The sequence below is a fragment of the Saimiri boliviensis genome (assembly GCF_048565385.1).
Source record: "Saimiri boliviensis isolate mSaiBol1 chromosome 19 unlocalized genomic scaffold, mSaiBol1.pri SUPER_19_unloc_1, whole genome shotgun sequence".
NCBI classification, from domain to species: Eukaryota; Metazoa; Chordata; class Mammalia; order Primates; family Cebidae; genus Saimiri; species Saimiri boliviensis.
Window position 1 is genome coordinate 1,001,075 of NW_027412502.1, and position 23,277 is coordinate 1,024,351.

Here is a 23,277-nt window from a genome sequence, read left to right on the forward strand (position 1 = left end):
TGATATAATCATTACATACTCTCTACATCAGGGGTCCCCACACCCTCTGGCCATGAATCAGTACCAGTCTGAGGCCGGTTAGGAACTGGTCAGGCAGCACAGCAGTTGAGTAGGGGGCAGGTGTATGAGGCTTCATCTGTGTTTACAGCCACTCCTTATTGTTTGCATCACCACTTAAGCTCCACCTCTAGATCAATGGCAGTGTTAGATTCTCATAAGAGCACAAACCCTAGTGTAAAGAGCACATGTGAGGAATCTCAGCTGCCTGCTTCTTCTTCTTCTTCTTCTTTTTTTTTTTTCTTTTTTTTGAGATGCAGTCTCACTCTTTGCCAGGCTAGAGTACAGTGGCACATGCTTGGCTCACTGCAACCTCTGCTTTTTGGGTTCAAGCCATTCTCCTGCGTCAGTCTCCTGAGTAGCTGGGATTACAGATACATACCACCACACATGGCTAATTTTTATATTTTTTTAGTAGAGACAGGTTTTCACCATGTTGGCCAGGCTGGTATCAAACTACTGACCTTGTGATCCACCCACTTTGGCCTCCCAAAGTGCTGGGATTACAGGCATGAGCCACCATGCCCTGCAACTGCATGCTTCTTATAAAAATCTAATGCCTGATAATCTATCACAATCTCCCAGTCTCCCATTGCCCCCAGAGGGACCATCTAGTTTCAGCAAAACTAGCTGAGGCTCTCAATGATTTTACATTATGGTGAGTTGTGTAAGTATTTTGTCATATTTTACAATGTAATAATAATAGGAGCAGGCCAGGCACAATGGCTTATGCCTATCATCCCAGCACTTTGCGGTGTGAGGCAGGAGATAATCTGAGGTCAGGAGTTCGAGACCAGCCTGGCCAACATGGCGAAATGCCATCTCTACTAAAAATACAAAAAATCAGCCAGATGTGGCGGCAGGCACCTGTAATCCCAGCTACTTTGGAGGCTGAGGCAGGAGAATTGCTTGAACTCAGCAGGCAGAGGTTGCAGTGAGCCCAGATCATGCCATTCCACTCTAGCCTGGGTGAGGAGAGCAAAAATCCATCTCAATTAATAATAATAATAATAATAGAAGTAAAGTGCACAATAAATGTAATGTGCTTGAATCATCCTGAGAGCACCCCCCTGCCCCCAGGCCCATGGAAAAGTTGTCTTCTACAAAACCGATCCCTGGTGCCAAAAAGGTTGGGGACCACTGCTTTACAGGTCTCGAAATATCACCTGTGCCCCTCAAATAGGTACAACTATTACATATCAATAGAAACTAAAAGAAATCTATTAAAATTTAAAATAAAAATAAGTAGGACTGAAAAGTTACCACTGGATCATCGAATAGGGAAATGAATGGTGTCCTCATTAAAGGTGGTCTCAGTGGAGAAAGGGAACAGAAGTTGGACTCAAATGGATACAGAGAGTGAGTAGGAGACAGAGTAGCTTGGGAAGCACAGGTAAGCCTTCCAGGAAGTGTGCTGGGAAGGGAAGAAGCGAGGCCGGTAAGAATGTAGGGAATGCTGGCTTGGGAGTGAGTGCCTTTGAAGCTGAGCATGTCCCCAGGGGAGAGACATGGGGAGCTACACCTCACCCTGATGGGCAGTTGCACCCCAACCTGCTTCTGCGTGGGCTCCCCAGTTTCACCCTGTAGATGTCCCTTTTGTGGCCACAGGACATGAATCTCTCAGGGGCCCGAAGCAGCAGCTGAGCCTCGCCCAGGCTGTGTACAGAAAGGCAACTGTGTACCTGCTGGATGACCCCCTGGTGGGCTTGGATGCCCACCTCACTTAGCACATCTTTAACCAGGTCATCAGGCCTGGCGGGCTACTCCAGGGAACAGTAAGTTTGGGAACATGTGTCAGAGGGCACAGGGCAAAGGCAGAGGAAGCCCTCAGCATTCTGTCCTAACCCAAGTTTCTCTCACCGCCACCTTCCACTTGAGTCCAATTTTCCTCTTTATTGGTCAGCTTTTGCTGTGATGATGCGACATAACAAACAACCTGTCAGATTCCATCAGCTTACAACAACATCTGTTTCTTGCTTATGCATCTGTGGTTTAACTACTACAGCTCTGCCTTGGATGATTGTCCTGGGTCAGATGGACTCCTTGTTTTCTTGAGGTAGGCTGAAGGAGTCCCCTCTGTTTCTCTATTTGGAAATGCTATTTTCAAGAAAGATAGCAGGAGCACAAGGAGGGGAGCTCTCCCAACTCGGAGTCCAGGGACAATACTCCCACCCCTACCCCCTGCTCCAGAGGTTGGCCAAGCACATGTTTATGACTTTTCTTTTCTTACTTTCTTTCCCCTTCCCTTCATTCCTCTTTCCCTTCCTCTCTCTCCCTCTTTCTCTCTCTTCCTCTCTCCTCTCTCCCTCCCTTCCTTCCTTTCTTTTTGATGGAATCTTGCTCCATCACCTAGGGTGGAATGCGGTGGTGCAATTTCAGCTCACGGCAACCTCCACCTCCTAGTTTCAAGTGATTCTCATGCCTCTGTTTCCCAAGTAGCTGTGACTACAGGTGTGTGCCACCATACCAAGCTCATTTTGGTATTTTTAGTAGATACAGGGCTTAGCCACAGTGACCTGACTGGTCTTGAACTCTTGGCCTCAAGTGATCCACCTGCCTTGGCCTCTCAAAGTGCTGGGATTACAGGCATCAGCCATGGAACGTGACCACATGTGTGTTAACTCCTAACCCTTCCCTGCCCAGACACAGACTCTTGTGACCCATGCACTCCACATCCTGCCCCAGGCTGATTGGATTGTGGTGCTGGTGGGTGGGGCCATTGTAGAGATGGGTTCCAACTAGGAGATTCTTCACAAGAAGGGGGCCTTCACAAGTCTTCTGGATCAAGCCAGACAGCTAGGAGATAGAGGAGAAGGAGGTACTAGGTGTGCTCTGCTGATTCTCTGTGACTGGCTCTTGCCAACCTTCAGGAAAAAGACTCAAAGGGTCCTACTGGCAAGAGTGGATTGCTCTGGTCACACCCTCCCTGCAAACTGATGCCCAGAAGCAGATGGCTCTCCAATAGGTCACCTCTCTCCAAGAAGAGCCAATAACACCATCTATGAGCCAGGGGCTGTGCTAAGTACTTCTGTAAAAAATACACTATTTGCATTTGATTCTCACCATACCCTCAGAGGCATGTGAAATTACTGCTATCATTTTATGAGCAAAGAGAGTTAAATCAGTTGCCCAAGGTCACCAGATTAGAACTTGAGTGTGTCCGACTCAAGTCTATGCTTGCAGTTGCTATGGAGACAGCACAAGAAGGTTTTGGTGCCTAGAAAGCAACAACATGCCAGCTAGAGTTTCTAGTAATCCAAAGAACATGAATTGCGCTGGATACATGACAAGGTTCTAGAAGTAAAGTTGCCAAGCCAAGCTCACCCACAATGACTGAAAAGTAGCGACTCATAGCACATCACATAAATTAGCTTACTGAATCAGCTTAATGCCCTCGTGAGGCTGGTACTTGAATCATTTCCATTTCACAGATGAGGAAACTGAGGCCCAAAAGTTAAGAAACTAGTACCAGGTTACATAGCTTATAAGTGGCAGCACTGGGATTTGCACCCAAGCAACTTGATTCCAGAGAATGTGTTTTTTAATCAATAGACTTTTTACTACCCCTGCATGACAAAGCAAAGACTCACACCCAGGTCTCTCTCAATCTCAGATGTTGTCTCTTCTGAGAACATCTGCTTAGCATTGGCCCACCCTGCCTAAAAACACTAAGCGTTGATTCACTGTGTCCCAGTCCTGAAACTTGAAGCTAGAATTTGCCTGTTTGTATTGGTCAGCTTTTGCTGCAATGATGCTTTGTAACAAATAGCCCCCCAACTCTCAACAGCTTACACTACCAGTTATTTCTTGCTTACAGGCCTGTAGTTAAACTTCTATAGGTCTGCCTTCAGTTATTGGCCATATCTGGGGGATAGTGGTGGGCAGGTGCCCTTCCTGGCAGAGATGGTACCTGAGGGTTGGTGGGAGTTAGCCAGAAAAGAGCATTCCAGACACAAGGAACTGCTTGAGCAATGCTGTCAGGAGAAACAGAGATAACGTTATACAGTGTTCACTACTGTTTTTCCAACCTCAAGTTCACAGCAGGTGCTCCATTATATTCACTGATTGAAAAAATGAATGAGTGAGTGAATAGCCTGAATGATGTTCCTGGAAGAACTCAGAATGGGATGTTGAGGTTGCTGGAGAGGTGGCAGGAGGCAAGACAGGGAAAATGGATGGTCAGAGCAGTTAAGGCCACATGGTCAGTGGGTGTCAAAGTGAGTATCTGAACCATGTTGTGTGACAGGACTCTCTTGACCTTTTATCAGATTGTGAAAACAATCTGGTAAAAAGAGATGACAAGATAAAAATTTAAAGTGATATGCAGAAAGAAATCAGCATGAGGCAATTTAGTTGGGAAGGCCTAAGCCTTAGATTTTTGGATATGGACTGATTCAAAAGAAATATGCAACTACCCTTTCACCCCAAATTCCTCAAACATATTGTTGACAGTAATTGATTTTCACTCATTTCTCTTTAATATGGCTCCTAGTCCTTGTACTTTACTGTAAATGTCTTTCCTGAGCTTATCAGTGACTTCTTTCTTGCCAAATTTAAGAGACTTTTTTTTTCAGTCTTCCTATTGCCCAATCATTTAATTATATTTTGGAAGGGTTATCTTACATTTCTCTCATTTTACTTTTGGTGTTATAAATATTCCAAAGGTAATATGTGTTATTTGCAGTGAAATAGAACATACAGATTTGTTGATTTGTGATAATCCAGGCTAAGGTGTTAGTAGAATTTTTCCTGGCTTTTAAGTACATTTTTATATGTTGTATATGTATTCTAAATAAAGTCAATTGAGAACAGAGACAGGAATCATTATTACATTAATACTCAGATGTCAGTGGCTTTTGCTCCACGTGCTTGCAGATGACATTAGCTACTTCTACAATGTTTCTCAAGTTTTTCTGGGGATCCCTGGAGGTGTATCTTGTTTACTTATAAATAAGTCTTATCTTAAAGGTACTGTTACTGCTCTGTCAAATATCTACCTCCACCAGACATCATAGACACTGCTCAACACCAGCACTAGCTCTCTAGAGCCCATTAATTGTAAAGGCAAGGTTGATCTCTCAAAGCAAAAAGGTGGGGAAAAGATATACCAGCAAAATTAAAAGAATGTCATGTTAGTTATATTTATGTCAGGTAACACTGACAACCAAAAAGCATTACTAAAGATAAAGAGATTATTACATAATAATTAAAAAGTTCATTTCACCAGCATTTAAACCTTGTTTCCTTCTATCACATTTTCGTTCTTAGATGTACATTTTTTTTCACATTTTAATATATCTGAAGTCAGAAAGCATCTTATAGTCAGGTAAGCAGCAAAAGTAATATCATCATTGCTTGAACATTTACATCAAAACTTGTAGAATGGGTGTTAGAGGCATGGAAGAAAATTCTGGAGAAAATAGTGATGCACTTTTAATAAAGGCTGAACAACAGTTGATGATACAGGAAACTACTGTATGAAGAAGGGTGGACATGGATGACTCAGTCAAAAAATGACTCAAGTAAGTCAAACTGAATTCAAGGAAGATTGAGGAATAATTTAGCCAATTCACTTTTCCCTAGTTTGATTGAGGAATAATTTCCATGCAATAAAATGTACGTATTTTAAATGTAACATTTAGTAAGCTTTGGAGTTTACACACAGTCATGTATCCATGACCATAATCAAGATATAAATCATTGCCAGAAGTTCCTTATGGCCCTTTGCAGTGAGTGCCTTCCTCCAATTCCCAGTTCTAGGCAGCCATCTATCTAGTTTCAGTCACTATGGTTTTACCTTTTCCAGAATTTAGTATTAGTGAAATAATACAGTATATGGTCTTTTGTGTTTGTCACAGTCTTCCATTTGTTTGGGTAATTACCTGGATTGCTGTGTTGTACTGTAAGCATATGCCTATTAGAAAGTGTCAAATTACTTTCTATATGGTGTGATATATGGATCAAGATTAGCTTTTTAAAAATATGGATTTACTATAAAAAACTAGCTGGGCGTGGTGGCGCATGCCTGTAATCCCAGCTACTCAGGAGGCTGAGGCAGGAGAATTGCCTGAGCCCAAGAGGCAGAGGTTGCTGTGAGCCGAGATCGCGCCATTGCACTCCAGCCTGGGTAACAAGAGCAAAACTCCGTCTCAAACAAAACGAAACAAAACAAACAAACAAAAGAAATATGGATTTACAATTATCCCAGCAGTATTTGTAAAAAAAACTATTCTTTCTCCATTTCATTACATTAAAATGTTGGGGTCTACATCTGGACTGCCTCTGATTTATCTGTCTGCATTTTTTTTTTAATCAGCAGTACACTGTCTTAAATACAGTACTATTGAAATTGGATATTGTGAATTCTTCAACATTGCTATTATTATTCTTTCTGGAAATTCTTTTGGCTAGTTTTAATCTATTGTCTTTCCACCTAATTTTGGAATCAGCTGATAAATTTCTACAAAAATTTTGCTCAGATATTGATTGGAGAGAACCGACATCTTAAGAATATTGAGTTCACCAATCCATGAACACAGTATATCTTTCTGTTTATTTAGTTATCTGTGATATTTTCTGATAAGTTTTGCAGTTTTCAGCATACAGATTTTGTACATGTTTTGATTGATTTATACTTAAGCATTTCATATTTTGGTGCTATTGTAAATAGTGCTTCATGTTAAAATTTGATTTCCAATTGCTCATACTAATTATGAATGTACTAATTATGAACAATTGGAAATCAGATTTTATAGTATATAAAGCTACAATTAATTTTATAGAACAGAATTTTATAGTATAGTATATAGAACTATAATTAATTTTTGTATATTGACCTTGTATCCTAAAACTTTGCTAAACTCAACAAATAGTTTCATTCATTTTTTGCAGAGTCTTTGGTATTTTCCAAGTACAAATCATGTCATCTATGAAGAGAATGTTTTATTTCTTCATTTCCAAGATTATTTATTGAATGATTGACCTCATTATACAAGGTGGAACCTTCAGTTCTTCAGTATAATTATAAATTCTGGTGACAGTGGAAATGCCTGTCTTGTTTCTGACATTAAGAGAAAAGCATTTGATTTTTTTATCATTAAATATGATGTTTGATATAGGGTTTTTTGAGATGCCCTTTATTAGGTTGAAGAAGTTCTCTTCTGTTATAAGGTGGATGAGAATCCAATGTTTTAGTCTTCCTTTTTGATAAACTCCACAAACTAGACATTATTATTAGTAGGACTTTTAGAGAAAAATTTTTTCCTTTTTTTTATTGCATTTTAGGTTTTGGGGTACATGTGAAGAACATGCAATATTGTTGCATAGGTACACACATGGCAGTGTGATTTGCTGCCTTCCTCCCCATCACCTATATCTGGCATTTCTCCCCATGCTATCCCTCCCAACTCCCCAATCCCCACTGTTCCTCCTCTATTTGTGCTGACAGACCTCAATATGTGATGCTTCCCTCCCTGTGTCCATGTGTTCTCATTGTTCAACACCTGCCTATGAATGAGAACAGGTGGTGTTTGATTTTTTGTTCTTGTGTCAGCTTGCTGAGAATTATGTTTTCCAGGTTCATCCATGTCCCTGCAAAGGACACGAACTCATCATTTTTAATGGCTGCATAGTATTCCATGGTGTATATGTGCCACATTTTCTTTGTTCAGTCTATCATCGATGGGTGTTTGGGTTGGTTCCAGGTCTTTGTTATTGTAAACAGTGCTGCAATGAACATCGGTGTGCATGTGTTCTTATAGTAGAACGATTTATAATCCTTTGGATATATACCTGGTAATCGGATTGCTGAATCAAATGAAATTTCTATTTCTAGGTCCTTGAGGAATCACCACACTGTCTTCCACAGTGGTTGAACTAATTGACACTCCCACCAACAGTGTAAAAGTGTTCCTATTTCTCCACATCCTCTCCAGCATCTGTAGTCTCCAGATTTTTAAAAAAATTTTATTACATTTTAGGTTTTGGGGTACATGTGAAGAACATGCAATATTGTTGCATAGGTACACACATGGGAGTGTGATTTGCTGCCTTCCTCCCTATCACCTATATCTGGCATTTCTCCCCATGTTATCTCTCCCCAATTCCCCACCCCATGCTGTCCCTCCTCTTTTCCCCTGAACAGACCCCAGTGTGTAATGCTCCCCTCCCTGTGTCCATGTGTTCTCATTGTTCAACACCAGCCTATGAGTGAGAACTTGCGGTGTTTGACTTTCTGCTCTTGTGTCAGTTTGCTGAGAATGATGGTTTCCAGGTTCATCCACCTCCCTACAAAGGACACGAACTCATCGTTTTTGATGGCTGCATAATATTCCATGGTGTATATGTGCCATATTTTTCCTGTCCAGTCTATCATTGATGGGCATTTGGGTTGGCTCCAGGTCTTTGCTATTGTAAACAGTGCTGCAATGAACATTCGTGTGCATGTGTCCTTATAGTAGAATGATTTATAATCCTTTCGCTATATACCCAGCAATGGGATTGCTGGGTCAAACGGAATTTCTATGTCTAGGTCCTTGAGGAATCGCCACACTGTCTTCCACAGTGGTTGAACTAGTTTACACTCCCACCAACAGTGTAAAAGTGTTCCTATTTCTCAACATCCTCTCCAGCATCTGTTGTCTCCAGATTTTTTAATGATCGCCATTCTAACTGGCGTGAGATGGAATCTCAATGTAGTTTTGATTTGCATTTCTCTAATGACCAGTGATGATGAGCATTTTTTCATCTTTTTGTTGGCCTCCTGTTTGTCTTCTTTTGAAAAGAGTCTGTTCATATCATTCACCCACTTTTGAATGGGCTTGTTTTATTCTTGTGAATCTGTTTTAGTTCTTTGTAGATTCTGGATATTAGCCCTTTGTCAGATGGGTAGATTGCAAAATTTTTTTCCCATTCTGTTGGTTGCCGATTCACTCTAATGACTGTTTCTTCTGCCGTGCAGAAGCTGTGGAGTTTGATTGGGTCCCATTTATCTGTTTTGGCTTTTGTTGCAAATGCTTTTGGTGTTTTTGTCATGAAGTCCTTGCCTACGCCTATGTCCTGGATGGTTTTGCCTAGATTTTCTTCCACGGTTTTTATGGTATGAGGTCTTCTGTTTAAGTCTTTAATCCATCTGGAGTTAATATTAGTGTAAGCTGTCAGGAAGGGGTCCAGTTTCTGCTTTCTGCACATGGCTAGCTAGTTTTCCCAATACCATTTATTAAACAGGGAATCTTTTCCCCATTGCTTGTTTTTGTCAGGTTTGTCAAAGATTGGATGGTTGTAGATATGTTGTGTTGCCTCCGAGGCCTCTGTTCTGTTCCATTGTTCTATATCTCTGTTTTGGTACCAGTACCATGCTGTTTTGATTACTATAGCCTCGTAGTATAGTTTGAAGTCTGGTACTGTGATGCCTCCTGCTTTGTTCTTTTTGCTTAGAATTGACTTGGCTATGCGGGCTCTCTTTTGGTTCCATATGAAGTTTAAGGTGGTTTTTTCCAGTTCTGTGAAGAAGGTCACTGGTAGCTTGATGGGGATAGCACTGAATCTATAAATTACTTTGGGCAGTATGGCCATTTTCATGATTTTGATTCTTCCTAACCATGAATATGGAATGTTTCTCCATCTGTTTGTGTCCTCTCTTATTTCATTGAGCAGTGGCTTGTAGTTCTCCTTGAAGAGGTCCTTTATGTTCCTCGTTAGTTATATTCCTAGGTATTTTATTCTCTTTGTAGCAATTGTGAATGGCAGTTTGTTCTTTTTTTTATTTTTTATTTTTTTAATGAGACGGAGTTTCGCTCTTGTTACCCAGGCTGGAGTGCAATGGCGCAATCTCGGCTCACCGCAACCTCCGTCTCCTGGGCTCAGGCAATTCTCCTGCCTCAGCCTCCTAAGTAGCTGGGATTACAGGCACGCGCCACCACACACAGCTAGTTTTTTGTATTATTAGTATAGACGGACCACGTTGACCAGGATGGTCTCTATCTCTCGACCTCGTGATCCACCCGCCTCGGCCTCCAAAGTGCTGGGATTACAGGCTTGAGCCACCGCGCCCGGTGGCAGTTCGTTCTTGATTTGGCTCTCTTTCAGTCTGTTATTGGTGTATAGGAATGCTTGTGATTTATGCTCATTAATTTTGTTTCCTGAGATTTTGCTGAAGTTGCTTATCAGTTTCAGGAGATTTGGGGCTGAGACGATGGGGTCTTCTAGATAAACAATCATGTCGTCTGCAAATAGAGACAATTTGACTTCCTCCTTTCCTATTTGAATACGCTTTATTTCTTTTTCTTGCCTGATTGCTCTGGCTAGAACTTCCAATACTATATTGAATAGGAGTGGTGAGAGAGGGCATCCTTGTCTAGTGCCAAATTTCAAAGGGAATGCTTCCAGTTTTTGCCCATTTGGTATGATATTGGCTGTTGGTTTGTCATCAATAGCTTTGATTATTTTGAGATACATTCCATCAATACCTAGTTTATTCAGAGTTTTTAGCATAAAGTCCTGTTGAATTTTGTTAAAAGGCTTTTTCTGCATCAATTGAGATAATCATGTGGTTTTTGTCTTGGTTCTGTTTATGTGGTAAATTATGTTTATAGACTTGCATATATTGAATCAGCCTTGCATCCCCAGGATGAATACTACTTGATCATGGTGGATAAGCTTTTTGATGTGCTGTTGCAATTGGTTTGCCAGTATTTTATTGAAGATTTTTGCATCTATGTTCATCATGGATATTGGCCTGAAGTTTTCTTTCTTTTCTTTTTTTTTTTGAGACGGAGTTTCGCTCTTGTTACCCAGGCTGGAGTGCAATGGCGTGATCTCGGCTTACCGCAACCTCTGCCTCCCGGGTTTAGGCAATTCTCCTGCTTCAGCCTTCTGAGTAGCTGGGATTACAGGCATGTGCCACCATGCCCAGCTTATTTTTTGTATTTTTAGTAGAGACGGGGTTTCACCATGTTGACCAGGATGGTCTTGATCTCTTGACCTCGTGATCCACCCGCCTCGGCCTCCCAAAGTGCTGGAATTACATGAAGTTTTCTTTTCTTGCTGAGTCTCTGCTGGGTTTTGGTATCAGGATGATGTTGGTCTCATAAAATGATTTGGGAAGGATTCCCTCTTTTTGCATAGCTTGGAATAGTTTCAGAAGGAATGATACCAGCTTCTCTTTGTATGTCTGATAGAATTCATCTGTGAATCCATCTGGACCTGGACTTTTTTTGGGTTGTAGGCTCTTAATTGCTGCTTCAACTTCAGATCTTGTTATTGGTCTCTTCAGGGTTTTGACTTCTTTCTGCTTTAGGCTTGGGAGGATGCAAGTGTCCAGGAATTTATCCATTTCTTCCAGGTTTAATAGTTTTTGTGCATAGAGTTGTTTGTAATAATCTCTGATGATGGCTTGTATTTCTGTGGAATCTGTGATAATATCCCCTTTATCGTTTGTTATTGAATTTATTTGATTATTCTCTCTTTTCTTTTTTATTAATCTGGCTAGTGGTCTATTTTGCTGATATTTTCGAGAAACCAACTCCTAGATTTGTTGATTTTATGAAAGGTTTTTTGTGTCTCTATCTCCGGTTCTGCTCTGATCTTAGTCATTTCTTGTCTTCTGCTAGGTTTTGAGGTTTTTTTTGAGCTCGCTCCTCTAGCTTTTTCAATTTTGACCATAGGGTGTCGATTTTAGATCTCTCCTTGCTTCTCATATGGGCACTTATTGCTATATATTTTCCTCTAGAGACTGCTTTAAATGTGTCCCAGAGATTCTGGTATGTTGTGTCTTTGTTCTCATTGGTTTCAAAGAACATCTTTATTTCTACTTTCATTTCTTTGTTTATCCAGTCAACATTCAAGAGCCAGTTTTTCAGTTTCCATGAAGCTGTGTGGTTCTGTTAGTTTCTGCATTCTGGGTTCTAACTTGATTGCACTGTGATCTGAGAGACTGTTTGTTATGATTTCCGTTCTTTTGCATTTGCTGAGGGTGATTTACTTCCGATTATTTGGTCAATTTTAGAGTAGGTGCAATGTGGTGCTGAGAAGAATGTATATTTTTTGGATTTGGGGTGGAGCATTCTGTAAATGTCTATTAGGTTTGCTTGGTCCAGGTCTGAGTTCATGTCCTGGATATCCTTATTAATTTTCTGTCTCGTTGATCTGTCTAATATTGACAATGGGGTCTTAAAGTCTCCCACTATCATAGTGTGGAAGTCTAAGTCTCTTTGTAAGTCTTTAACAACTTGCCTTATGTATCTGGGTGCTCCTGTATTGGGTGCATATATATTTAGTATCATTAGCTCTTCTTGTTGCATTGATCCTTTTACCATTATGTAATGTCCTTCTTTGTCTCTTTTGATTTTTGTTGGTTTAAAACCTATTTTATCAGAGATGAGAATTGCAACTGCTGCTCTGTTTTTTGCTCTCCATTTGCTTGGTAAATATTCTGCTGTCCCTTTATTTTGAGACTTTGTTTATCATTACATGTGAGATTGGTTTCCTGGATACAGCACACCAATGGGTTTTGGCTTTTTATCCAGTTTACCAGTCTGTGTCTTTTGATTGGAGCATTTAGCCCCTTTACATTTAGGGTTAATATTGTTATGTGTGAATTTGATCCTGCCATTTTGATGCTAGCTGGCTGTTTTGCCTGTTAGTTGATGCAGATTCTTCATTGTGTTGATGCTCTCTACTCTTTGGTATGTTTTTGGAGTGGCTGGTACTGGTTGTTCTTTTCTATGTTCAGTGCCTCCTTCAGGACCTCTTGTAAAGCAGGCCTGGTGGTGATGAAATCTCTGAGTACTTGCTTGTTCACAAAGGATTTTATTTTTTCTTCACTTAAGAAGCTTTGTTTGGCTGGATATCAAATTCTGGGTTGAAAGTTCTTTTCTTTAAGGATGTTGAATATTGGCCCCCACTCTTTTCTGGCTTGTAGGGTTTCTGCTGAGAGATCTGCTGTGAGTCTGATGGGCTTCCCTTTGTGTGTAACCCGACCTTTCTATCTGGCTGCCCTTAGCATTTTCTCCTTCATTTCAGCCCTTGTGAATCTGATGATTATGTGCCTCGGGGTTGCTCTTCTTGAGGAATATCTTTGTGGTGTTCTATATTTCCTGGATTTGGATATTGGCCTGCCTTGCTAGGTTGGGGAAGTTTTCCTGGATAATATCCTGAAGAGTATTTTCCAGCTTGGATTCATTCTCTCCATCACATTCAGGTACACCTATCAAATGTAGATTAGGTCTTTTCACATAGTCCCATATTTTTTGTGGTCAATTCGGCTGTTGAAACTTGTGTATGCTTCATGACATTCTCTTGTTGTGTTTTTCAGCTCCATCTATTCACTTATATTCCTCTCTAAGTTGTTTATTCTTGTTAGCATTTCATCAAATCTTTTTTAAAAGTTCTTAGTTTCTTTGCGTTGAGTTAGAACATGTTCTTTTAGCTCACAGAACTTTCTAATTACCCACCTTCTGAAGCCTGAGTCTGTCAATTCATCATATGTATTCTCCTCATCCAGCCTTGTTCCCTTGCTGGTGAGGAATTGTGATCCCTTGTAGGAGGAGAGGCATTCTGGTTTTGGGTGTTTTCATTCTTTTTGCACTGCCTTCTTCCCATCTTTGTGGATATATCCACCAGTTGTCTTTGTAGCTGTTGACTATCAGATTGAGTCTCTGAGTGGATGTCCCATTTGTTGATAATGAAGTTATTTCTTTCTGTTTCTTAGTTTTCCTTCTAACAGTCTGGCTTCTCTGCTGTAGGACTGCTGAGGTCCACTCCAGGCCCTGCTTGTCTGGGGGTCACCTGCAGCAGCTGCAGAACAGTAAGGGTTGCTGCCAGTTTCTTTTTCTGCTATCTTTGTCCCAGAAGGATACTTGCCAGATGTCAGTTTTATCTCTCCTTTGTGAGGTGAATCTTGGCATATACCGGGGTCAGAGAGCTGCTTGAGGAGACAGTCTGTCCTTTATAGGAACTCAAGTGCTGAGCTGTGAGCTCCGCTGTTCATTCAGAGCTGCTAGGCAGGTACATTTAAGTCTGCTGCAGCAGAACTCATAAACCACACCCTTTTTTTTTCTTCCCAGGTTCTTTGTCCCAAGGAGTTAGGGCTTTATTTATAAGTTTCTGTTGTGCTGCTGGCTTTTTTTCAGGGCTGCCCTACCCAGGGAGGAGGCAGCCTTGTCACTGTCTGTCTGCCGAGGCTTTGCTGAGCTGCTGTGGGCTCTGCCCAGCTGCCATGTGAACTTCCCTGCAGTCCTGTTTCTATGGGTGTAGTTAGAACTTCCTTGGCATTGGTGGCCCACCTCTATAATGGCCGACTCTCTCTGTAATGGTGGACTGCCTCAGGAATGGCAAACTACCTCTGTAGTGGTGGACTGCCTCAGTAATGGCAGATGCCCCTCCCCCCCAGAGCTGGGCCTTCCCAGGTTCAGCTGTGCTTGCTGTGAAACTCTCAATACAGAGTGTTTCGGGTTGCTTTTTTTGTGTGTGGAGGTGGGACCAGCTGAGACTGATCACCTGGCTCCCTGCCTCAGAGCCCCTTAAAATAAATTATTTTTCTTTCGTTAACGGTAGACTGTCTCCCAGGTGTTCCAGTCACCTGTTGAAAAGGCGCCGGGATCTGTGTGATTTCCCATGCGGTGACCCACTGTGCCAGCTGAAACAGCAGCACTGAGATTCGTGGTGCTTTTTTGCCTGAGACTCTCCTGGTCTGGCTCCCTGTTTCAGTACCCTTTTTAATCAGATGAATGGGCGACTTTGCCTTCCCAGAGCTCCAGTCACCGGCTAAAATGGCATCCGGACCTGTGTATTTTGTATGGAGAACCGCCATGCTGGGGCACCAGCAAAACAGTTGCACTGGCAAAAACAGCCATGCAGGGCAAAACAACTGCGGGGGCCAAGACAGGCATGTTGGCCACCCATGGGGCTCCTCCGCTTGGGAATCTCCTGGTCTGTGAGCAATAAAAATACATCTGGAAATGCAGCATCCACTCACCCTCCATGCTTTTCCTGAGAGCTGCAATCCTGAGCTGCTCCTAATTGGCCATCTTGGATGCCCTCTCTAGATAATAGTCGAGAAGAGATTTGATTGTTTACCCTTGGGTAGATGAAGCGTTACTGAAACATACTGTCATTCACTCCAAGTTTCAAAACCTCTTTGTAGTGCTTCAGTTTCTTGTCATGAAGGAGGTTCAATAAGTTTTTATTAAGAATTAGGTTTGAGGCTGGGCGCGGTGGCTCAAGCCTGTAATCCCAGTACTTTGGGAGGCCGAGGTGGGTGGACCATGAGGTCAAGAGATCAAGACCATCCTGGTCAGCATGGTGAAACCCCGTCTCTACTAAAAATACAAAATAATTAGCTGGACATGGTGGCACGTGCCTGTGGTCCCAGCTACTCAGGACACTGAGGCAGGAGAATTGCCTGAACCCAGGAGGCGGAGGTTGCAGTGAGCTGAGATCATGCCCTTGCACTGCAGCCTGGGTAACAAGAGTGAAACTCCGTCTCAAAAAAAAAAAAAAAAAAAAGAATTAGGTTTGATATGAATAATGCACTAATACAAAGGTGAGATTTAACTTTTCCCTGTGAACAAGATTTTCATGTATTATTTTAAAAATGAAAAATTTTTGCCTGACCTTTTGAATAAACTGGAACAACAGGAAAGGGAAAAATATATATTATTTGGAAAGTGAAGTCATCCCTCTATTAATGAGTAAAGGTTTTTGCCTTTTTAGAATTTTTGAGTTATCACTTTGGTTAATGAGTGACTTAAGATAACCTGGGATTTGATATCTGAGAAACTTGTAAAAATCAAATTATAAATCACTTGTTTTTCTTACATACATATCTTTTAGATATTATATCCCCTAAAGTACATAAATGACATTTGGCTTATTTGGTATAAAAACCATAGAGGAAGAATTGTCAGAAAGCATTGTCAGGTCAGATACAGTGGCTCCCATCTGTAATCCCAGCACTTTGGGAGGCGAGGGAGGGTGGATCATCTGATGTCAGGAGTTAGAGATCAGCTTGGCCAATATGGTGAAACCCCATCTCTACTAAAAATACTAAAAGTTAGCCAGGTATTGTGGCAAGCACCTATAATCCCAGCTACTCAGGAAGCTGAGGCCGGAGAATCACTTGAACCCAGGAGGTGAAGGTTTCAGTGAACAGAGATTGCAGCATTGCACTCCAGTCTGGGCAACAAGAACAAAACTCTATCTCAGGAAAAAAAAGAAAGCATTGCCAAATGTGAAATGGTGTTTCATTTTCCTTGGACTGTATTTGCATAAATATGTTATCCTAAGACTTCTTTGTCATCCACAGACATTTGTTGTCTTGTTTTAATCCTCTTTGAAAGGTGACTTATAATCTGCTATAGGACATTGGCAGGTGCTCCTAAATGCAGGTTTCTGATAACTTTGGAAATTTTGTCATTAGCATAAAGAAAAAACTTTCAGGACTCTCATGGAGACCTGAAATGTTCAAGAATATAAAGCAGAACAGGAGATAACTGCACGGAGTGAACTAATATAGACTGAAGTAATCTTTTTGGCTTTGCTTAAAATATTACTGATCCTTTGTTTTGTTTTTCAGAGTTCAGGAAGCTTATTTTGAGCTATTTACAGCTTTTAGCAATTGAGTAAAATATACTCCAATTGAGTAAACAAAATTAGAAGCATATTTGTTTCTCTCTATTTGTTTACTCCAGAATTTAGAATCTATTTGTGAATAGATTCTTAACTTATGGAAATATAATTTGCATAAGTGCAAAAGAATGTTTTCTTCTGCAACAGGTCACAATTGGAGAAATTAGTTATTTTGGCAAGGCTTTGACTGGAATGGCATGCTTTCCCTAAGGAATCAAACTTGATGTATAGAGTCAATAAAAACCCTTTGGGAAAACTGGCTTCATACCTTGTCTACACATTCCCTGTAAGTAACTTGTGGTAAGTAAATAATGTCACTTCCTGACAGGCTTATGAGACCCAAGTTATCCTGTGACCTCAAAAGAGAAATTTATGCAACTCATGTAGTTATTTGAGGGGACAGACCCATAGCTGGGCTCAGCTTTAAAAAGTCTTATCTGAGATTCACTTTATGAAACCAAGTTTTATGAAATCCGATTTTGAAAACATATTAAAAATAATTATTCTTGCTATACTTTATACAAATATTCAGGCCAGGTATAATAGAGACATTTGGTCATATCATGATTTTTCCTTAGTAAAAATGGGAGACTGGAGAGAGAAAAAAATTATACTTTAAGAACTAAGGGCCGGTAGCGGTGGCTCACTCCTGTAATCCCAGCACTTTGGGAAGCTGAGGTGGGCGGATCACAAGGTCAGGAGATTGAGATCCTTCTGGCCAATATGGGGAAACCCCATCTCTCCTAAAAATACAAAAAAATTAGCTGGATATGGTGGCATACACCTGTAGTCCCAGCTACACTGGTGGCTGACGCAGGAAAATCACTTGAACCCAGGAGGTGGAGATTTCAGTGAGCCAGGATTGCACCACTGACAGTGTGGGACTCCGTCTAAAAAAAAAGAGGTCCAGGTTCAACCTCCAAGGGTTGGCCTCTGTCTGCAGGAAACCTGGAACCCCCATCTAACAGAGGAGGCCCCAGGCTGGAGTCAGGAAGCCTTCAGAGTCACCAGGTGAGTAGATCAGAGCTGGAAACATAGAGCAGGTGGAAGCCCTGGACTCTTCTAGTGAGGGCTGAGAAGCTGGGGTAGGAACACATTCCATGGGCAAATGCACACAAGGGGTCCCTGGGCCCCTTCCCCTGCCCAGTGACTGCCAAGTTCCTAAGGAACTTCTGAGGCCTGAGACCCAGGGACATACTACCTGATCATCACCCCCACACCTTTCTGCCAAGATGAGACAATGCCCAGTGCAGGCAGGTGGTCTGGGATTGGGGTCTGGGGTGGGGTGCATGTTCCTAACTAGCAGGTGCCCTTACATAAAGCTGCCTGAGCTGGTTGCACCATCACTTGTTAGTCTGCCTATGTGTGGCCTAGATTCAAAGGCCCAGTTGTCCATTCTGGCTATGCCATTCCCTGGATCCTCTGCGAGACCCAATAGTGTATAAGGAGTTTGAATAACTTTGCTTTTAGATCATGAATAAGAAGATTTATTGTTACTAGATTTTATCTGTAAAAACATTTTCTGCATTTTCAATGAGATTTGACTTACTAATTTTGGATAAAATCCAATTGGTTAATTTTAAAAATTGAAAAATTTTTGTTTTTTAGGTAATGATTTTCTAAAGTGCCCACAGAACTTGGCAAATAGGCTTGCCATGTTACACTATTAGTATAGGCTTGCTGAATTTGAATTTTTGTAAGAGGCACTATTATTCTTATGGTATTAAATCCATGCACTTTTACAACTTGAGACCTCCCCATTCCAATCAAAGTTGCAATTCAGTCCAAATACAGAGTGTGAGTGCTATTATGAAGTAAAAACAGCCACTCCACTAAATCCTGATTTTTGAATAATAACTCCTAAGAGATTATTACTAAGAGAGTGTAAGATAGTGTTAAATAGGGAAAATTAATAATGTTAAAGGCTTGTTATGATTAATTTTACTTACTTGAGCCTTATGAATTTTTTTCTTCAATTACTTGCAATTCCATTTTAGCTTTTTAAGTTAATTCTTGAGGACTATGCAGACTGGAATCTTCTCAAAGAATAGAAAACAAATTACTCATAGCATAAGTTGAAATGGCTAAAGTAGGTCTTATCTAATTGATATTTCAAAGTAACTTCTGGAAATTATTTAGAGTTTTTAAATTATCTCTTCTGATGAACACCTTTTGAAGTGACATAGTGGGGGGTTTTTTGTCGTGTTTTTTTTTTTTTTTTTTTTTTTTTTTTTACCAACATGCACAAATACGAATAAGGTGTTATAGTTTGAATTTTATCTGGAGCTACTATTAACCTAGTACATTGAATGGATTTCTTTTTTTAAATGGTTATAACATTGTATAAGTAACTCTTTATTTGGTGCAGTACAAAGAATATTATATAATGAATAATATAGCACTGAGGACATTTTTTTCTAGTGGGCTTAATAGCTGTGTCCACATAAGTTTGACAAACTGTGGAACTGTTTAACATCCCTTGGGGAAGCACTTTTCAATAATATTTTTAGGCAGGTTTTTGATTAGTATAATAGGAAAAGTGAAGGCAAATTGCTTACAGTTCTTTTCTGCCAAAGGAATCGTAAAAAAAAAAAAAAGAAAAGAAAAGAAAAAAAAAGAAAGTCCTTCAAATCAATAATAGTAGTAGACAATTTTTTTGAATCATAGTGGATAAAAGTAGTATAGCTGCATTAATTGCTCTGAGATCTGTTAACATTTTTTATTTTTTAGATTTCCTTTTTATTACAAAAATAGGACAGTTTTAAGCTAAAAATGTGGGAACTATATGTTCTTTTTCTAATTGTTTAGCAACTACATTTAAAAAAAATTCCAGTTTTTGTAAGTGGCCATTGTTCTATCAAAATTGGTTTATTATCTAACTATTTTCAAGCTATTGGTTTTGGAGGTTTAACAATGGCTGTCATTAAAAATGATATTCTAACCATGTTGAGAACTTTGTCCCTTAACTTCTAGTGATTCTTTTAGACCCTGTAAATTTTTTTCTATTCCCATTTCAGGCACACAGCCCATGGCCTCCATTATTTGTTGATTTTGGGAGCTATACGATTGTTCAGGTATTAAGACTTTGGTTCCCCACTGCTGTAATAAGTTTCTTCCCCACAAGTTAATAGGAATCTGAATTACAATAGACTGAATGGGGCCCTTTGCATGGTAAGATAAGACTGCTTTGATAAACTTCTGAGGCCTACCCCACTCTGACTATATTAGAGTGAGCATTTTATACAGGCCAAGAAAAGGGTCAGTGCTGAACAGAAATAATTGAGATATTTGTGCTAGTATTAACTAAACGTTTAAAATTTTTTTCTATGAATAGTGACTTTACATGCTGGGTGTTTATCTGTAATTTGATATATCCAGTATGCAGCTTTGCCCTGCTTATTTGTACTTCCAAATCCTCCAATTCTTTCATCTTTGCTTTGACTTAATTTGATGTAAGGTAAAAGTAAGATTTGTGTTATGCGTTTTTTAGGTTTAGCACTGCAAGTATTGGAAAATGACATACAATTTGCATTCCCCCTGTAAAATTACTATTAATAGCTTCTGTATGAAATTTTATCCCTTTAGTATTAAGGCTAGGTTTTTCTAAAAGCAAAACCACTGTTTTCTGTAGGTAAGGGCTTACAAACTCCTGCTGGTATTTTTTCGTGGAGGCTCCCCAGGTAAAATATTTACTTTCTGAGTGCTACACAAATTTGCTGCTGCGCTTTTATTGGTGGCAGGGGACAAACATTGTACAGAGATAAGAGAGTAACTTAAGCAGGATAGGACCCAGTTGGAATCGGGTTCCCTTCCTTATTAAATTTTGAATGACATTGATTAGCCCAATTATTTTTCTTTATTTTTTTACACTTAGGGCAAATATCTGGTTTAGTATTTTTTGTTGTTACCCTCAGCTGAGGTCCTGTTCTTAGATTTTGTCTGCAGTCCTTTTGGTGTGTTCCTTTTTTCCAGAATGGAAACAAGCTCCAGGAAATGCAGCAGTCCCATTGTTTACCCTCAATCCTGCCATAGTTGGCACTAATAATGTAGCCTTATGTAAATTTCCTCCATTGCCATCATGAGCCTTAATACAGTCCATTAAATGAGCTATCCCTTTAAAAGGCTGCTTAGCAACATGACATTTTGTATTAGCATTATTGATTGCTTGTTTAAGTTTCTTTAGAAATTTAAATGGCATTTAAATGGAAAAGGCTTCAATGTTACCTAAAACTGTCCCTGCTCATTTTGGGGTGCATTATAACTGGAAACTGCTATCCCTCTAAATTTTCATCTTTACCAGCCTGCTGAATCCCAGCCTGAATAGACAATTACTGCTGTGGAAGGCCGGTATAGAGCCACTGGAGCAGCAAGCTTTGCTTTTTGAACAACGTTTAAGTTTTCCAACAGGGAAATATCAGGTAGGTTTGGCCATTTTACTTTTTGAGAATGGGCTTAACAGTTTTACTTTTTAACTTAACTGATATTACTTCCATTTGGTTTAAAGCTTTTCTTTAAAGGGTGTAGTTTTACATGCTTAGCTTCTACTTGCTTTTTAACTAATTTATGGGCTAGATGTAATTTCTTCCCCTTTAGAAGCTACTGCTTTAATTAAATCAGATTTTAAAAGAGTTATCTCAGAGATAACAAAGAAATTATTATTAGAATTTAAATGTTACTTAAACCTTAGCGGAGAATTACAATTTTGGATGTTACTTGTTTACAAAGAACACACAAAATTTTGCTGTGGAACACCTGCGGAGAGCAGCACGCAGCTATTTGGACCTGGCCCCACATGGCTGCTGCTTGCTGCGTTCTGCTTGTGTTCTGCTTGTGGTACTCACTACTGAGCCTGGGCCACAGTTGTGGCCTTGGGCTGAGTCTGTTCGCTTGAACGCTGCTTTGACCTTTCTTTGCTGCTGAGCTGTTACCATTTTTTTCTTTTTCTTCCCTGCCCTCCCCACCCCTGTAATGCTATTAAAGTTAGAAATACCTGTAATGCTATTAAGGTTAGAAATATAGCAAATGAAAATCTGTTGATTCTTAAAAATGTATTTTAAATTTCTGGGCTTAAATGTGTAACAACATAAACATTTGACTAATTCTGCTGCCATAATTAATATGGAAGCTTCAGTTTAATACAGTTACACAGATCTGAAAAAACAATTGCTCTAAAGCTAACAACAGCAATGAGAAAATTATCAGAATAATTACCATCGCGTTAATATCTGCACACAAAATGTTTAGAATAGTAAGCTAGGATTTGAACCTAGGCAATTTGGTCTCAGAGAGAAAAAGTGTTCTGTTCCCAGTGAGTTCATAGTCAAATAGGTGCTGGGAGAGGAGGAAAACGAAAATGAAGTCACACAGATGAATGCATGCTGTAATTCTGGACAATTTTAGGAAGGAGTGGTATATGCTACTAAAAAAGCCTGAGGTTGCAAGATTTGACTTATCTAGAGGAAGATGAAGGCTTGGCTGTTGCCTGACTTGTGAAGAATGCATAGGCCTTTTTAACTAGATAAAGCTATAGGGTGGGGGCCTGGAAGAGCTTTCCAAGCAGAAGACTGAGCTTCTGCAAATGGCCTGTGGCAATCTGTTTGCTTAGCCTGTATGAACAGAGAGAAAGAAGGCTATCCTGGCCAGATGACAGGAAGTAAAGGGAGCTGAGTCCTGAATGAGGTGGGAAAAGGTGGAAGCCAGACCAAGGTGTGAACGTTTTGTACTGTATTTCCATAAGAGCTCTGGGCAATATGTTAAGCTCTGGGTGACTTGGTAAGATTGATGTTCCAAATGATAAGTCTGGCTCTAATGGAGAAAACAAGTTGGAGTAAGGCAAGAGTAGAAGCCAGTGACCTGGTGTGAGAATGAGATACTGGAGTAGACTGAGGTTTGTTGTTAGGCTCTTAGGTGACAGGTGTGATGAGGGGTAATGGAGGTAAGTCGAGATATTTCACATGTATTTAGGAGATAAAGGTTTTAAAAACGATGCTGCATTGAATGTTGGTATGAGAAGGCAGGAGATTGAAAGACCCCAATGTGTCTATATATTCTTTATCTTTTCCAGCCTCTGGGATTGATTATAATGTCTTTGGAGTCTTGTGAAATAGTGCTTCTTAAACTGAAGCTCTTGATTCTCCTTACTTCTGTGGAGATCCTGACTCAGGAGGTTTTGCTTGAGGATCTAAAATTTGGAAATTTAGAGCCATTAGTCTTTTGGATTTTTGAGGTATCTTGTTTGAACATTCTTACGTTCAAGCACATTTGGAAAATGCTGATATAGACAGTGTGTAAGATAGTCAGTGATTCTCAATATTGGCTACACATTAGAGTTGCCAGGGATGCTTTTAAGAATATGTATGCCAGGGCCCTACCTGAAACAATTAAATCAGAATCTGTGAGTTGAGCCTGGATGTTGATATTTTAACAGGTGATTGGGATATGCAGCCAGTATGAACCTCTGAGTTAAATTATAATTCTAGAAAGCATGTGGAAAAAAAACTGGGATAATATGAAGATAGAAGCATGCCAGGCATATATTAAAAATGATTTGTAAAGCAAAACATGGACAAATTACTCAAAATAAAATCAATAAAG

General features: G+C 40.1%; 1 long non-coding RNA gene across 1 annotated transcript in view; it reads left to right on the plus strand.

Moving 5' to 3' along the window:
* The window catches only part of LOC141583186 (uncharacterized), a 157,382-nt gene that overhangs the window by 21,906 nt on the left and 112,199 nt on the right, over positions 1-23,277 (plus strand). The window contains exon 2 of the long non-coding RNA XR_012515896.1: positions 16,831-16,969. This is a non-coding gene — a long non-coding RNA (uncharacterized LOC141583186). The remainder of the gene's footprint in view (positions 1-16,830; positions 16,970-23,277) is intronic.